An 18,948-nucleotide genomic window follows, 5' to 3' on the forward strand; every position below is an offset into this window, starting at 1 on the left:
ATGTGTTAGCATGTGGACGTAATGTGCTGTTCCAGTCTCTTCTGTACCTAAGGTCCATCACCGTTCCCTTTGGATCCCTACGTAATTCGGTGCTCTCCGATACACACGATCGAACAGCGGAGGAGTGGTACTCAAGCGTCAACTTTAGGTTACAATATCTCCGGATGTAATTAACATTTTACAATGCAACAAACGGCACTGATTACGCATTTGTTTATATGTTCAGATGTGCTAACAAAACTAACGGGGTTCCATTTAAAAAAACGTAGGTTTGTGTTAAAAACATACTTCCGTGCATTTTTTTATGGTTTGTATTAACCAATTCCACTAGCCCCTCTCCTCACGTTCGGTCTGTGGAATCGATTCGTCAGTATTTGATGTGGTTTACGAAATATATCCAGCGGTAATGTTAGGTGACTCACCCTGTATATGAAGATAGTAACTGTTCTCAAAAGAACAGTAACTGTTCTCAAAAGAACAGATACCAGTGATGACCGTGCAGCTTCTATAGAATAAATGACACACCTGTCGGCAGCTGAGGGTTTGGATTATTATTTATTCTAGAGAAGCTGCACGGTCATCAGTGGTATCTGTTTCTTTGAGAACAGTTACTATCTTCATATATAGTTAAAGGCTACCCGGCCATTGACCTTCGTCTGTGCGAATGCGCACAGGTTGCCCGAACTCTTACGGGAATCGTCGCCTTAGTTGGCGCGAGTAATGAGTGGATGGGAAAATATTACGAATGTAGATTGTGGGCAGTTGGGAATGTAGGTCTCACGGGGAGCGTACAAGGGATAAGTCCCTGCAGTCGCGCTATTCATCTGTGTCCTCGGTGGCTCAGATGGATAGAACGTCTGCCATGTAAGCAGGAGAGCCCTGGTTCGAGTCCCGGTCGGGGCACACATTTTCAGCATGTTCCCATTGAGGTATATCAACACCACCTGCAGCAACTGAGGATTTGGATAAGTTACCATTTAGTCTTTGCTTCCTTAGCAATTTCCGAATACTGTTTTTACATTTCGATGGTTTCTTTTCTGTCCTAAACCATTTATTCGGCTTAAAATCACCAGAACGCGATCTACAATCCGTTAAAACTTTGACCATATTTCCTCTACGTCCATCACACTGGAACTAAATCATGTCCATTTATTTTCCAAGTGGGATGTTAACAACTGCTTATCTTCTCTTTCCAGCAAAAATCAGCCTGTGTATGTGTGTCGGTTGTCATTCATATCCATCAACCTGTGTAGTCTGTAGACTTTCAAGAGAAGTAGTGTTTCGTCTTATAGTGTGCCTTCGCATAATTATACAGGTTACAGTTGATAGGAAACCTGTTTACCTTCTTTTTTAACTTAATTTCATTTTATTTTTTATCTTGTACGGCTAAAAAACTGGTAGTATCATTCAAGTGCCTGAGAATAAGGCATTTAACAATATTCGCTGCTTGTAACAGAAACTAAGGACACGTTTAAAGTACAAGTGTACACTGGATAACAGCAAATGCTGACGTGTAAATTACAATATGACTTCACAATGCCGCGAAACTACTAACTGTTTACGTTTTGTCTTTGTTTCAGGTTGTCAGTCCTCACCGGAATTGCTGGAGAGTTTTCATTAGGTGAGCACATATTTCCAACAACTTTTATTAATTATTTATCAAGTAATCGTGATGCTAGTAATTCAGGGGGATACCACCACGAGTTAAAAAAAGCAAAGGATGAGATCTTATTTGAATGTGTCAGAAGCAAGCTAAATGCACAGAATAAAATACAGGGTGTTTCAAAAATGACCGGTATATTTGAAACGGCAATAAAAACTAAACGAGCAGCGATAGAAATACACCGTTTGTTGCAATATGCTTGGGACAACAGTACATTTTCAGGCGGACAAACTTTCGAAATTACAGTAGTTACAATTTTCAACAACAGATGGCGCTGCAAGTGATGTGAAAGATATAGAAGACAACGCAGTCTGTGGGTGCGCCATTCTGTACGTCGTCTTTCTGCTGTAAGCGTGTGCTGTTCACAAAGTGCAAGTGTGCTGTAGACAACATGGTTTATTCCTTAGAACAGAGGATTTTTCTGGTGTTGGAATTCCACCGCCTAGAACACAGTGTTGTTGCAACAAGACGAAGTTTTCAACGGAGGTTTAATGTAACCAAAGGACCGAAAAGCGATACAATAAAGGATCTGTTTGAAAAATTTCAACGGACTGGGAACGTGACGGATGAACGTGCTGGAGAGGTAGGGCGACCGCGTACGGCAACCACAGAGGGCAACGCGCAGCTAGTGCAGCAGGTGATCCGACAGCGGCCTCGGGTTTCCGTTCGCCGTGTTGCAGCTGCGGTCCAAATGACGCCAACGTCCACGTATCGTCTCGTGCGCCAGAGTTTACACCTCTATCCATGCAAAATTCAAACGCGGCAACCCCTCAGCGCCGCTACCATTGCTGCACAAGAGACATTCGCTAACAGGATTGATGACGGCGATATGCATGTGGGCAGCATTTGGTTTACTGACGAAGCTTATTTTTACCTGGACGGCTTCGTCAATAAACAGAACTGGCGCATATGGGGAACCAAAGAGCCCCATTTTGCAGTCCCATCGTCCCTGCATCCTCAAAAAGTACTGGTCTGGGCCGCCATTTCTTCCAAAGGAATCATTGGCCCATTTTTCAGATCCGGAGCGAATACTGCATCACGGTATCTGGACATTCTTCGTGAATTTGTGGCGGTACAAACTGCCTAAGACGACACTGCGAACACCTCGTGGTTTATGCAAGATGGTGCCCGGCCACATCGCACGGCCGACGTCTTTAATTTCCTGAATTAATATTTCGATGATCGTGTGATTGCTTTGGGCTATCCGAAACATACAGGAGGCGGCGTGGATTGACCTCCCTATTCGCCAGACGTGAACCCCTGTGACTTCTTTCTGTGGGGGCACTTGAAAGACCAGGTGTACCGCCAGAATCCAGAAACAATTGAACAGCTGAAGCAGTACATCTCATCTGCATGTGAAGCCATTCCGCCAGACACGTTGTCAAAGGTTTCGGGTAATTTCATTCAGAGACTACGCCATATTATTGCTACGCATGGTGGATATGTGGAAAATATCGTACTATAGAGTTTCCCAGACCGCAGCGCCATCTGTTGTTGAAAATTGTAACTACTGTAATTTCGAAAGTTTGTCCGCCTGAAAATGTACTGTTGTCCCAAGCATATTGCAACAAACGGTGTATTTCTATCGCTGCTCGTTTAGTTTTTATTGCCGTTTCAAATATACCGGTCATTTTTGAAACACCCTGTATATATACATGATTACATGAGAATCTTAGTTATATGTACATAGATTATAAAAAGTAAATTAACAAGACAAAGGAAATGACGAAATCTACATTCAGACACCATTTGTCGAAAACTGAGCCACGTCTAGGGCACTGTCTTGCACCGAGCATGAAAACGGGCAGAGAGGGCATTGGCGCATACGGCTAATTGTTTGTTCTCGGCTGCACACGCACTTACTGTCCTTTATTAGACACCCAGAAGCGTCTTTAAAAAATAATTAGTTATTCACATGTTATTGCTCAAGCTCTAATTCGTTTGATGAATGATAAATGTTTTTTTTGTTACTTGATGCTGAAAATTTAAAACGGAAGAAGATTTTCGAAATGCTGAGGAGGGGGGGAGAGGAATAGAAAAACAGATTACAGCTGTCCACACACAGAACGGGAGAGTGGTAACACGGACTATATCGACTAAAACTAGCACCGCTTTTAATTCGTGAAAGATTCAAGATAATGAAAACGAGGTTTTCGGAAAAGGGGCCGGTAATTTTATATCAACTGAAGACAGTTTGTATTTAAAATGGAACGATGTTATTGTTTTAATGGCAGTGGAAAGCTCTTGAAACTTTCCGCAAAAATCTCCCAGGAATGTGAAGTTAACAGGGAACGCAGTCGGTATCGGTTACTGCGGTTGACCAGCGCCATGGGGCTGAGGGGAAGGGCGGGGGAACCTCTCCTGCCAGACTGTCTGTGGTCAACATTCGGCGACCAGTATAGCACACTGGGTTCTACGGGTCAAAATTGCTCTGAGCACTATGGGACTTAACATCTATGGTCATCAGTCCCCTAGAACTTAGAACTACTTAAACCTAACTAACCTAAGGACATCACACAACACCCAGCCATCACGAGGCAGAGAAAATCCCTGACCCCGCCGGGAATCGAACCCGGGAACCCGGGCGCGGGAAGCAAGAACGCTACCGCACGACCACGAGCTGCGGACTCTACGAGTCAAAAATCCATCGATCCGTCACATAATGCACAAAGTATTCCGAATGAAGCAAACACAGAACTAATTTGTTATTAATAGTTTGTCACCGAAAGAGTTATAAGCACCATTGTGCCTTCTTCAGTGCTACAGTTTATTTAAATTGTTGTTATTAAATTACATCTGTATTGAGTGTGAGGTCTACTTTTCACTCTATGTGAACACTTAGTTGCAGTATCTTCATTCATATTCCAAACACAAGAAACGTTACAGCAAATGTTAAACACGATTAAATTGTTGCACATTGATCCGCAGTCTCGATATATTTTTCGTTCGTTAGGGGCTGTAGAATTTGCAGCTGATGTTCGTTAATTTAGAATTTATAGTTATTATTAAGTAACATTCAGATGACGTCTATGCGCCATGTCCCAACAGACCTAACAAACAAGTCCGCCAACCCGTATGCCGGACAATCTTATGAACATTAACATGGACTGTATCAATTACGAGTCCGCAGCTCGTGGTCGTGCGGTAGCGTTCTTGCTTCCCGCGCCCGGGTTCCCGGGTTCGATTCCCGGCGGGGTCAGGGATTTTCTCTGCCTCGTGATGACTGGGTGTTGTGTGATGTCCTTAGGTTAGTTAGGTTTAAGTAGTTCTAAGTTCTATGGGACTGATGACCATAGATGTTAATTCCCATAGTGCTCAGAGCCATTTGAACCATTTTCTGGATCAATTACGAACACGAGGTTTATAATACTCGTGGGAGATCTACGTACGTATTCGCCACGCAACTACTGAGAATCCATGTCATTCCACTAATGAATGTCAACTTATTCTCTCGATATCGATCTGTGACTTACGGCTGCTCATTTCTGTACGAAATGTTTAGGAAGATGTCGGAATCACCCTCTGTATAGTAGCGTCATCGGCGAAATGCGTCGAGCTCTTTCAACGTTATCCGCTAGGTAATTTATATACACTCCTGGAAATGGAAAAAAGAACACATTGACACCGGTGTGTCAGACCCACCATACTTGCTCCGGACACTGCGAGAGGGCTGTACAAGCAATGATCACACGCACGGCACAGCGGACACACCAGGAACCGCGGTGTTGGCCGTCGAATGGCGCTAGCTGCGCAGCATTTGTGCACCGCCGCCGTCAGTGTCAGCCAGTTTGCCGTGGCATACGGAGCTCCATCGCAGTCTTTAACACTGGTAGCATGCCGCGACAACGTGGACGTGAACCGTATGTGCAGTTGACGGACTTTGAGCGAGGGCGTATAGTGGGCATGCGGGAGGCCGGGTGGACGTACCGCCGAATTGCTCAACACGTGGGGCGTGAGGTCTCCACGGTACATCGACGTTGTCGCCAGTGGTCGGAGGAAGGTGCACGTGCCCGTCGACCTGGGACCGGACCGCAGCGACGCACGGATGCACGCCAAGACCGTAGGATCCTACGCAGTGCCGTAGGGACCGCACCGCCACTTCCCAGCAAATTAGGGACACTGTTGCTCCTGGGGTATCGGCGAGGACCATTCGCAACCGTCTCCATGAAGCTGGGCTACGGTCCCGCACACCGTTAGGCCGTCTTCCGCTCACGCCCCAACATCGTGCAGCCCGCCTCCAGTGGTGTCGCGACAGGCGTGAATGGAGGGACGAATGGAGACGTGTCGTCTTCAGCGATGAGAGTCGCTTCTGCCTTGGTGCCAATGATGGTCGTATGCGTGTTTGGCGCCGTGCAGGTGAGCGCCACAATCAGGACTGCATACGACCGAGGCACACAGGGCCAACACTCGGCATCATGGTGTGGGGAGCGATCTCCTACACTGGCCGTACACCACTGGTGATCGTCGAGGGGACACTGAATAGTGCACGGTACATCCAAACCGTCATCCAACCCATCGTTCTATCATTCCTAGACCGACAAGGGAACTTGCTGTTCCAACAGGACAAAGCACGTCCGCATGTATCCCGTGCCACCCAACGTGCTCTAGAAGGTGTAAGTCAACTACCCTGGCCAACAAGATCTCCGGATCTGTCCCCCATTGAGCATGTTTGGGGCTGGATGAAGCGTCGTCTCACGCGGTCTGGACGTCCAGCACGAACGCTGGTCCAGCTGAGGCGCCAGGTGGAAATGGCATGGCAAGCCGTTCCACAGGACTACATCCAGCATCTCTACGATCGTCTCCATGGGAGAATAGCAGCCTGCATTGCTGCGAAAGGTGGATATACACTGTACTAGTGCCGACATTGTGCATGCTCTGTTGCCTGTGTCTATGTGCCTGTGGTTCTGTCAGTGTGATCATGTGATGCATCTGACCCCAGGAATGTGTCAATGAAGTTTCCCCTTCCTGGGACAATGAATTCACGGTGTTCTTATTTCAATTTCCAGGAGTGTACATTGCAAACTGGTCCTGTTACGTACTCCATGGAGTAAGTTTGCGTCTGAATATTTCTATCCGTCAAGGATGACAAGCTGCGTTGTATAGAGTCTCCTCAATCCATTCATGAAGCCTTTGTGATATTGTCCTTTCCTTTACCACACCCCATCCAGGTCCGTCCGCATACACCTCCATGGTGTTCACCTAGGCCGCAGATTCGTCTGGACCTTTCGCATGACCCTAAGGACTCCGCTGACACTTACCCTCGTTTCTTGACGTGTTCCGGGGCTCTGAAGTGGTTTACACCGACGGCTCGATGGCTGATGGTAATGTTGGCTTCGCCTACGTCCACAGAAGCCATTCTGAACAGCATTCCTTGCCCGATGGCTGCAGTGTATTCACTGCAGAGCTGGTGGCCATCTCTCATGCCCCGGGGAATCGTTTCTTCTGTGTACTAACTCCTTGAGCAGCCTACAAGCTATCGTCAGTGCTTCTCACGCCATCTTGTACTTCCCAGCCCATTTAGTCGATGGTTTCAAGCGTTAGTTGAGCAATAGGAGGTCGTGCGTTGTCTTGCTGGAGAATCACACCTCTCCTCTGAGGCCCACCACGTCTCGCTCTCATGTTTTGTTTCAAAGCAAATCGGAGTAGTACTGGCTGCTCACTCTACGCTGCTGTTCGAGATAATCCAAAAAACTGGACCTTCAGAATCCCAAACCACCGTCAACATGAGTGTTCCTGCCGATGCTTAGGTTTTGAATTTTTTCTTGACAGGTGAGTTGGTGTGCTTCCACTCCGTGCTTTGTCTTTTAGATTCTGGCTCATAATAGTGAACCCAAGTTTCATCACAAATTAAAATTTTATTGAGGAAGTCCTCACTTTCTCTTCCATAACGTTCCTTTAACTCCGTGCACACTCTCAACTTCGTTTCCTTGTGTAGCCGCGTCAACTCCTCTGGGACCCAACTTGCACATGTTTTGCGGTACTTCAGCTTGTTACGAATGATGTTATGAAATGTACCAGTACTAATTTGAACCTTATCAACTATCATTTTCACAGTCACAAGGTGGTCGGCACGAATAATGCCATGAATTCAAGTGAGGGCTTTGGAACTGCAACTGGTTGGCCAGAGCGGTGTTCATCAGTCACTGAGTCGCTATCATTTTTTAACTGCTCTACCCATTTGTAAAAATTTGCACGATGCATACAAGCTTCACCATAAACTTTAGACATTCTACACTATATATTCAATGGTTTCTCTTCACCAAGTAAAAAACGAATAACAGAACGTTTTTGAAGTAATGTCGACGTTTCAAGCTGACTCGCTACATCCAAATGTATTTTTGAGGTTGTAAACAAAACGACGTTGATACATCAGCTGATCAGGGCTCATCCCAGTGATGCCAACTTAAGGCCATAAAAGTACCAAACTTGCACGACCAACAGTTTTTTCCCCAGTCAATTTGTCTCTTTAATTATTGAATGATCCTCGTAGATCATCGTCCAGTTCTGACTTAGACTGGGAACGCCGTATAGTGAACTTTTAGAAGTGAACAGACAGTTGTTGTAAATTGTATATGCTTATGTACTGTGAAGTTTATCTACGATTATTTGCATTTAGCCATTGGGGGACATTTTTGTATCATATTACAAGCAGTGATGCGGACTCGTATTTCAACAAGTCACAAAATTAAGTAAACATTTTTAACTCATTTGTGTGACTTTGTTACTAATTTGTTGTAGTGTTGTAGAATCTTCGTTCTGTTACCTGATTCTGGGGCGTAGCTGTGTAATAGTGGGAGGGAGAAACCGCCTTAGGGGTGTGCTGCACCAGAAGCCGCTTCACGAACTCAGCAACTCGGCCTCCACAGCAGTAGCGACGAGGCCTTTACGAAACAGTCGACAAGTGCTCACAAAAATTTGAGTATGTTGATTGGGTAACAACACGCGCCTCTGAATACCAATCCATTCTGTGAAAACCGCACATCGATAATACACTACTGGCCATTAAAATTACTACACCAAGAAGAAATTCAGATGATAAACGGGTATTCATTGGACAAATATATTATACTAGAACTGACATGTGATTACATTTTCAGGCAATTCGGGTGCATAGATCCTGAGAAATCAGTACCCAGAACAACCACCTCTGGCCGTAATAACGGCCTTGATACGCCTGGGCATTGAGTCAAGCAGAGCTTGGATGGCGTGTACAGGTACAGCTGCGCATGCAGCTTCAACACGATGCCACAGTTCATCGAGAGTAGTGACTGCGTATTGTGACGAGCCAGTTGCTCGGCCACCATTGACCAGGCGTTTTCAGTTGGTGATAGATGTGGAGAATGTCCTGGCCACGGCAGCAGTCGAACATTTTCTGTATCCAGAAAGGCGCGTACAGGACCTGCAACATGCGGTAGTGCATTATCCTGCTGAAAAGTAGGGTTTCGCAGGGATCGAATGAAGGGTAGGGCCACGGGTCGTAACACATCTGAAATGTAATGTCCACTCTTCAAAGTGCCGTCAATGCGAACAAGAGGTGACCGAGACTTGTAACCAATGGCACCCCATAACATGACGCCGGGTGATACGCCAGTATGGCGATGACGAATAGACGCTGGCACTGTGCTTTCACCGCGATGTCGCCAAACACGAATGAGACCATCATGATGCTGTAAACAGAACCTGGATTCATCCGAAAAAGTGACGTTTTGCCATTCGTGCACCCAGGTTCGTCGTCGAGTACTCCACCGCAGGCGCTCCTGTCTGTGATGCTGCGTCAAGGTCGTGGACTCCGAGCTGATAGTCCGTGCTGCTGCAAACGTCGTCGAACTGTTCGTGCAGATGGTTGTTGTCTTACAAACGTCCCCATCTGTTGACTCAGGGATCGAGACGTGGCTGCACGATCCGTTACAGCCATGCGGATAAGATGCCTGTCATCTCGAGTGCTAGTGATACGAGGCCGTTGGGATCCAGCACGGCGTTGCGTGTTACCCTCCTGAACCCACCGAGTCCATATTCTGGTAACAGTCATTGGATCTCGACCAACGCGAGCAGCAGTGTCGCGATACGATAAACCGTAATCGCGATAGGCTACAATCCGAAGTCGGAAACGTGATGGTACGCATTTCTCCTGCTTACACGAGGCATCGCAACAACGTTTCACCAGGCAACGCCGGTCAACTGCTGTTTGTGTATGAGAAATGGGTTGGAAACTTTGCTCGTGTCAGCAAGTTGTAGGTGTCGCCACCGGCGCCAACATTGTTTGAATGCTCTGAAAAGCTAATCATTTGCATATCACAGCATCTTCGTCGGTTAAATTATGCGTCTGTAGCACGTCATCTTCGTGGTGTAGCAATTTTAATGGCCAGTAGTGTACTTCCGCGGTGCAAGTTTTAGGTGATTCTGTCTGAATAAGGAATAGGAGTGGACCGAAAATTGACCCTTGTGGAACTTCCTTTGTTAATTTTTTTCCAGTCACTAAAATTATCTGGATTTCCGATGTCTGAATTACTCTTCCTGCTCTTTGTAAGCGGATGGAACTGGAATAATCCCTAATGCAAGCAGAATGGGAAGTACCATATGCCATTCACCTCGCAGTGGTTATCAGATTGCAGATGTAGATTTGTCACACGGCAAGAACAAGGGCGACAGACGTACAGGGAGAGAGAGAGAGAATCGACGCAGCGCTGGCCGGCTTTAGCGGACGCGTGCCTGGCACGCATGCCGGCGCGCCGTGAAAGTCAACAGCGGCAGCTAACGCGGCGTCCACGGCGCTGCGATTTGCGCAGCACATATTTGCGTGTTTGCCCGGCCGCGCCGTGGCGCGTCTCGCCCGCGACCGCCGCCTAACGGTGTCCCCCAGCGCCGGCTAACTGTGCGTGCCGCCGGCATCTCCGACTCCAGCAGCCACTAGCTACCCGCCGGCCTGCGGAGCACTTTACACACGAAACGGCTGCTTCCCTGCCCTGGCATCCGTGATACCGAGTGAGTGCAGCTCCACTGAGCACTCCACAGTATTCACCAACCAGCATGTGTACTGAGTATTAGGGGTGGTCAGAAGATTTTGATTATCACATAGAAAAATATGACACTGCAACCTTGAATCTTGGTGCTAGTCCTTCTGTCTACACCTTCACCATAGTATACAGTCACGACACACACACTGCTGTGAAAATTGTTACCGTCTGACAGTAGGAGCGACACTAGCGCCCCTAGCGGCGACAAAACTAACCGTAGGATTAATGTTTCTTTGTAATTATTTTCCAGTCCGCATCTCGTGGTCGTGCGGTAGCGTTCTCGCTTCCCGCGCCCGGGTTCCCGTGTTCGATTCCCGGCGCGGTCAGGGATTTTCCCTGCCTCGTGATGACTGGGTGTTACGTGACGTCCTTAGGTTAGTTAGGTTTAAGTAGTACTTAAAGTTCTAGGGGACTGATGACCATAGATGTTAAGTCCCATAGTGCTCAGAGCCATTTGAACCATTTTTGAATTATTTTCCTCGTTAATTAACCTGATAATTATACATTTTTGCGTTCCAACCTTTGGTAAATTGTGAAAAGACATGAATGATTGTGAAATAAATAATGATGTTGAGGTCCCATACTCCGAGGAGCGTAGGGGACGATGCGGGAGACCCGCACCGCTGTACTAGGCAAGGTCCTAGTGGAGATGGTTTGCCGGCCGGAGTGGCCGAGCGGTTCTAGGCGCTACAGTCTGGAACCGCGCGACCGCTACGGTCGCAGGTTCGAATCCTGCCTCGGGCATGGATGTGTGTGCTGTCCTTAGGTTAGTTAGGTTTAAGTAGTTCTAAGTTCTAGGGGACTGATGACCTCAGCAGTTAAGTCCCATAGTGCTCAGAGCCATTTGAACCATTTGGAGATGGTTTGCCATTGCCTTCCTCCGACTGAAATAAATAGACACATCAAAAAAAGTCTTACATCACCTCGGTTCCGAGAGTTCCGGAACCTGTACAGAAAATTGGAATACAGATCAACATAAGCATGATTTCCGCTCTTTTTATTGCTCATGAAAACCACACATTGCATGATGTACCACCGTACAGCGAGACCTTCAGAGGTGGTGGTCCACACCTTGGTACCTCTAATACCCAGTAGCGCGTACTCTTGCATTAGTGCATCCCTCTATTCGTCGTGGCATACTATCCAAAAGTTCATGAAGGCACTGTTGGTCCACCTTGTCCCACTTATCAACGGCGATTCGGCGTAGATCCCTCAGAATGGTTGGTGGGTCACGTCGTCCATAAACAGCCCTTTTCAATCTATCCCACCCATGTTCATAGGGCTCATGTCCGGAGAACATGCCGGCCACTCTAATCGAGCGATGTCGTTATCCTGAAGGAAGACATTCACAAGATGTGCACGATGGGGGCGCCAATTGTCGTCCACGAACACAAATGCCTCACCAATATGCTGCAGACATGGTTCCACTATCGGTCGGAGGATGGCATTCACGTATCGTAAAGCAGTTACGGCACCTTCCATGACAACCAGCGGCGTACGTCGGCCCCACATAATTCTACCCCAAAACAGCAGGGAACCTCCACCTTGCTGCAGTCGCTGGACAGTGTGTCTAACCCGTTCAGCCTGACCGGGTTGCCTTCGAATACGTTTCCGACGATTGCCTGGTTCACGGCATATACCACACTTATCGCTGAAGAGAACGTGATGCCAATCCTGAGCGGTCCATTCGAAATGTTGTTGCGCCCATCAGTACCGTGCTGTATGGTGTCGTGGTTGCATAGATGGACCTCGCCACATAACTTAGGAGTGGAGTTTCGCATTATGCAACCTCCTGCACACAGTTTGAGTCGTAACACGACGTCCTGTGGCTGCACGAAAAGCATTATTTAACATGGTGGCGTTGCTTTCAGGGTTCCTCCGAGCCATAATCCGTAGATAGCGGTCATCCACTGCAGTAGTAGCTGTTGGGTGGCCCGAGCGAGGCATGTCATCTACAGTTCCTGTCTCTCTGCGTCTCCTCCATCTCCGAACAACATCGCTGTGGTTCACTCCGAGACGCCTGGACACTTCTCTTCTTGACAGCCCTTCCTGGCACCAAGTAAAAATGCGGACGCGATCGTACTGTGGTATTGACCGTCTAGGCATGGTTGAAGTACAGACAACACGAGCCGTGTCCCTCCTTCCTGGCGGAATGAGTGGAAGTGATCGGCTGTCGGACCCCCTCGATCTAATAGGAGCTACTTATGCAAGGTTGTTTACATCTTTGGGCTCATTTACTGACATCTCTGAACTGTCAAAGGGACTGTGTCTGTGATACAATTTCCACAGTCAACGTCTATCTTCAGGAGTTCTGGGAACCAGTGTGATGCAATACTTTTTTGATGCGTATATAAAAACATCCTTTTTATATAAATGTAGGCTTTCCCGGTGGATACTGCTGATGAAATCATTTCGGGTTTCGATCCGGGTACCTGCGTTGAAAATTCGCGACGTTTCGATGAGTGTCATTCTCATCATCTTCTGACTAAGTCACTTCGCCAGAAGATGATGAAAATGACACTCATCGAAACGTCGCGGATTTTCGACGCAGCTACCCGGTTGGAAGCCCGAGAAGATTCCATCAAAAACATTCTTTCTATTTGATTCAGTGAAGTAAGCTACAACTTAATCGTCAAGAAATTTTTTCGAATAAAAGTACAATTGCAGCTTAATATGTTGAAAGCAAGCCAATACGAGCACCTATTTCATGCCTGACAACCATGCACTGAGGTGAGAAAAGTCATGGGACGTGAACGTTTATCGTTTCGGACCTCAACTTTCTCGGCATATTGCAGCAGCTCGACGTGGGACGGACTCAACAAGTCGGAAGTTCGCTGCAGCAATACTGAGCCACGCTCCTTCTATAGCCGTCCGTAATTGCGGAAGTGTTGCCGGCGCAGGATTTTATGCACATAATGACCTTTCGATTACATCCCATAGATGTCCGATCTGAGTCATGTCGGGCGATCTGGGTGGCCAAATTATTCACTCTAACTGTGCAGAATGTTCTTCAAAGCAGTCACGAACAACTGCGGAACACCATAAAAATTCCATCGTTGATAAGGCGGCATTGTATGTTTTAGTTAGTGCCGCTCTTTATGGCACTACACACCATCCTCTATTGTAAACACCACGATGCAAATCAAAACAAACGATATTGTTGGCGCTCATCCGATACCGTATTCTGAAGTGTAGCTTTATGTCCACTTCGAGCGCTGCTGTCGCATTGTACGAGGGTTGTCCAGAAAGCAAGTTCCGATCGGTCGCTAAATGTAAACCACAGTGAAAATCAGAAACATTTTATTTGCAACAGTTAGCTACACTTTCCAGGTACTTCTCTACATAGCCGCCGCTCCGACTCGGAGCGTTATACCAAATTTCCAACACCATCGTCATAGAAGGCAGCCACCTGTGCTTTCCGATAATTCTCTGCTCTGGTCTATAGCGCATAGCCTGCGCCCAAGTGTTGTCTTCGTACCCAGCGTTTCATGTGAACAGAGATGATACTCAGGACGAGCCAGTTACGACTGTGTTGTGGGTGATCGAACACTTCCCAGCGAAAAGGCTGCAGGGGCGTCTTCACTGCCCCTGCAGGGTGCGGCCGAGAATTTCCGTGAAGAAGGAAGTGCGTGGCAGTTGTGTCAGGCGGGCTGCGTTCATTAAGGCGAAGCCTCTCAGCGGGCCCTCCTACTTGGCGGGAGACGTCGTTGTTGTAGGCACCTTTACTCGCTCACAGTGCGCTCACAACTGAAAAGAGCATCTTGATGCGAACGACGGTCGTACTAGAGACACTGCCCAACACATCTGTGCAAAGCTTCGTAGGACTTTCACTGTGGTGTCCATTTCGTGACAGATCGGAACTTACATTCTGGACAACCCCCGTATAACAAAAATGAGTAAGAGTGTCGTGACTGTGCTTGTTAGACTGCGCCTTCACACTTCATGCGAAACACTTTTCCTGACGATCCATAATTTAGCGGAGACACTTGTTGTACGTTGTCACTTCTTAAAGTAACACAGGTCGTCCCACGTTGACACAATTGCGTAACAAGAGTGGCACATTGTCGGAAGAATGTTCCACGCTCCCTGAGAACTGTGTTCTGCTGTGACAAGGATAACAGGTGCGTCACATTCTGCGACGTAAGTGGTACGGGACAGTTCGGTTCTCGTGGGGAAAAGCGTCTAAACTGCACACAGATGCGCCGTGAAATTCTGGCGGTGTGTGGATCAAATGCAATTTGCGTCCAGCTGTACTGAAATGGTGCCAACAATTTGACCAAGGTCGCAGATACGTTTGTGATGCTGATGGCCAAGGAAGGCCACCGATGTCATCACGGACAGTAGTGTCCAGGCAATGGGCGAGCTGCAAGAACATCTTGGGGAGAGGTTTACACAGATTATGACAGCATTTTAAATTTTTAAATTCGGCCAACTTTTATGTAAACGATTAAAAAACAAATTTTTATTGTCATGAAATCTGTTAGAGAGGCAACGTAGAATTGGGTTAATATACACTGAAGCACCAAAGAAACTGCTATAGGCATTCGTATTCAAATGCAGATATGTAAACAGGCAGAATATGGTGCTGCGGTCGGCAACGCCTATGTAACACAAATGTCTGGCGCAGTTGTTAGATCTGTTGCTGCTGCTACTATTGCAGGTTATCAACAGTTTTGTGGTGTTAAAGTCGGCGCACAAGCGATGGGACACAGCATCTGCGGGGAAGCGAGGAAGTGAAGTTTTTCCCGTACGACCATTTCACGAGTGTATCGTGAATATCAGGAATCTGGTAAAACATCAAACTTTCGACATCGCTGCTGCCGGAGAAAGATCCTGCAAGAACGGGACCAACGACGACTGAAGAGGATCGTTCAAAGTGACAGAAGTGCAACGCTTCCGCAAATTGCTGCAGATTTCAATGCCGGGCCGTCATCAAGTGTCAGCGTGCGAACTATTCAACGAAACATCATCGATATGGGCTTTTGGAGCCGAAGGCCCACTCATGTACCCTTGATGACTGCACGACACAAACTTTTAGCCTCGCCTGGGCCTGTCAACACCGACATTTGACTGTTGATGACTGGAAAAATGTTGCCTCGTCGGACGAGTTTCGTTTCAAGTTGTATCGAGCGGATGGACGCGTACAGTTATGGAGACAACCTCACGAATCCATGGACGCTGCATGTGAGCACGGGACTGTTCAAGCTGGTGGAGGCTCTGTAATGGTGTGGGTCGTGTGCAGTTTGAGCGATACGGGACCCCTGATACGTCTAGATACAACCCTGACAGGTGACACGTACGTAAGCATCCTGTCACATCACCTGCATCCATTCGTGTCCATTGTGCATTCCGACGGACTTGCGCAGTTCCAGCAGGACAATGCGACTCCCCACACGTCCAGAATTGCTCCAGAGCGGCTCCAGGAACACTCTTCCGAGTTTAAACATTTGCGCTGTCCACTAAACTCACCAGGCATTAACATTATTGACCATATCTGGGATGCCGTGCAACGTGCTGTTCAGAAGAGATCTTTACTCCCCCGCAGTCTTAGGGATTTATGGGCAGCCCTGCAGGGTCATTGTGTCAGCTTCAGAATTAGTCGAGTCTATGGCACATCGCGTTGCGTGCTCGCAGGGTCCTACACGATATTTGGCTGGTGTATCAGTTATTTTCGCTCTTTAGTGTAGCTCCAATTGAGTACATTATCGCAAGGTATAAATTTTTAAGTTTAATGACTAACGGTATGAAATATGGACAACTGAGTTTTTCTTGCCCTTGGAAGTCGTAAGCTGGCCAGAGTGGCCAAGCGGTTCTAGGCGCTTCAATCCGGAACCGCGCGACCGTTACGGTCGCAGGTTCGAATCCTGCCTCGGGCATGGATGTGTATTATGTCCTTAGGTTAGTTAGGTTTAAGTAGTTCTAAGTTCTAGGGGACTGCTGACCTCAGAAGTTAAGTCGCATAGTGCTCAGAGCCATTTTTGGAAGTCGTAAGATAGATAATCTGCAGTTAGTATGTTCCCCAGGTTATTCACCTGTTGTTGTTGTTGTGGTCTTCAGTCCTGAGACTGGTTTGATGCAGCTCTCCATGCTACTCTATCCTGTGCAAGCTTCTTCATCTCCCAGTACCTACTGCAACCTACATCCTTCTGAATCTGCTTAGTGCATCTACGATTTTTATCCACCACGCTGCCCTCCAATACTAAATTGGTGATCCCTCGATGCCTCAGAACATGTACTACCAACCGATCCCTTCTTCTAGTCAAGTTGTGCCACAAACTTCTCTTCTCTCCAGTCCTATTCAATACTTCCTCGTTAGTTATGTGATCTACCCATCTAATCTTCAGCATTCCTCTGTAGCATCACATTTCGGAAGCCTCTATTCTCTTCTTGTTATCCACCTAGGATTATCCACCTACGATTATAGATATCTTGTAAGACATGTGATAACACCAGTACAGCTCGCTTGTTCCTGAGCTATAAACGAGAAAAATTGTGACCGTCCGCTCCACTTTGCGTCTAAGGTAAAGTGGCAAGAACTTGGCGCTGGTTCCCGGGTCACGTGACTTTGGCCTCGGAGTGCAGCACGACACAGACAGTGACTTGCGCGGTCTAGTTATATCTTCGGCCTGCGCCTGGTGCACACCGTCGCTGCGCAGACACGCACAGCCGGTCCGTGGCACGGCAGTAGGCCGGCAGGGAAAGCGAGCCGCAGCGCGCTGGAGAACACACGTCGGCACGCGGCTGTGGCGACACGGCCGAGCGCGGCCTGCATCTGCAATCGCCGGCAGCTTTTTATGTCCGCCAGTGCGTGTGCGTGCTGTGTGCGTGGCCCGCAGCGACGCAAGGCCGCCGCCCGCAAAGGACTCCCCCTAATGCGTCTCCTTCCTGTTCCACTTACTCTCGCTTTCGTGACACGCCTCATCAACGACGCCTTCCCCTGAATACTTTCTCTCTCCTCCCCAAATTCTGCCCTTCCTTTCTACGTGGTTAAGGACGAGGGGCGTTCAGTAAGTACAGGGTTATTACAAATGATTGAAGCGATTTCACAGCTCTACAATAACTTTATTATTTGAGATATTTTCACAATGCTTTGCCCACGCGTACAAAAACTCAAAAAGTTTTTTTAGGCATTCACAAATGTTCGATATGTGCCACTTTAGTGATTCGGCAGACGTCAAGCCGATAATCAAGTTCCTCCCACACTCGGCGCAGCATGTCCCCATCAATGAGTTCGAAAGCATCGTCGATGCGAGCTCGCAGTTCTAGCACGTTTCTTGGTAGAGGACGTTTAAACACTGAATCTTTCACATAACCCCACAGAAAGAAATCGCATGGGGTTAAGTCGGGAGAGCGTGGAGGCCATGACATGAATTGCTGATCATGATCTCCACCACGACCGATCCATCGGTTTTCCAATCTCCTGTTTAAGAAATGCCGAACATCATGATCGAAGTGCGGTGGAGCACCATCCTGTTGAAAGATGAAGTCGGCGCTGTCGGTCTCCAGTTGTGGCATGAGCCAATTTTCCAGCATGTCCAGATACACGTGTCCTGTAACGTTTTTTTCGCAGAAGAAAAAGGGGCCGTAAACTTTAAACCGTGAGAGTGCACAAAACACGTTAACTTTTGGTGAATTGCGAATTTGCTGCACGAATGCGTGAGGATTCTCTACCGCCCAGATTCGCACATTGTGTCTGTTCAGTTCACCATTAAGAAAAAAATGTTGCTTCATCACTGAAAACAAGTTTCGCACTGATCGCATCCTCTTCCATGAGCTGTTGCAACCGACCCGAAAATTCAAAGCGTTTGACTTTGTCATCGGGTGTCAGGGCTTGTAGCAATTGTAAACGGTAAGGCTTCTGCTTTAGCCTTTTCCGTAAGATTTTCCAAACCGTCGGCTGTGGTACGTTTAGCTCCCTGCTTGCTCTATTCGTCGACTTCCGCGGGCTACGCGTGAAACTTGCCCGCACGCGTTCAACCGTTTCTTCGCTCACTGCAGGCCGACCCGTTGATTTCCCCTTACAGACGCATCCACAAGCTTTAAACTGCGCATAACATCGCCGAATGGAGTTAGCAGTTGGTAGATCTTTGTTGAACTTCGTCCTGAAGTGTCGTTGCACTGTTATGACTGACTGATGTGAGTGCATTTCAAGCGCGACATACGCTTTCTCGGGTCCTGTCGCCATTTTGTCTCACTGCGCCCTCGAGCGCTCTGGCGGCAGAAACCTGAAGTGCGGCTTCAGCCGAACAAAACTTTGAGTTTTTCTACGTA

The 18,948-nt window shown here is 47.6% G+C and overlaps 1 protein-coding gene across 1 annotated transcript in view; it reads left to right on the plus strand.

Annotated features, from left to right (window-relative positions):
- Positions 1-18,948, plus strand: part of LOC126106533 (uncharacterized) — a 439,607-nt gene that overhangs the window by 188,434 nt on the left and 232,225 nt on the right. The window contains exon 3 of the mRNA XM_049912858.1: positions 1,581-1,621. The gene's annotated coding sequence lies outside the window, so the exon portion shown is untranslated. The remainder of the gene's footprint in view (positions 1-1,580; positions 1,622-18,948) is intronic.

This window comes from Schistocerca cancellata, chromosome 10 (assembly GCF_023864275.1).
Source record: "Schistocerca cancellata isolate TAMUIC-IGC-003103 chromosome 10, iqSchCanc2.1, whole genome shotgun sequence".
Classification (NCBI taxonomy): domain Eukaryota; kingdom Metazoa; phylum Arthropoda; class Insecta; order Orthoptera; family Acrididae; genus Schistocerca; species Schistocerca cancellata.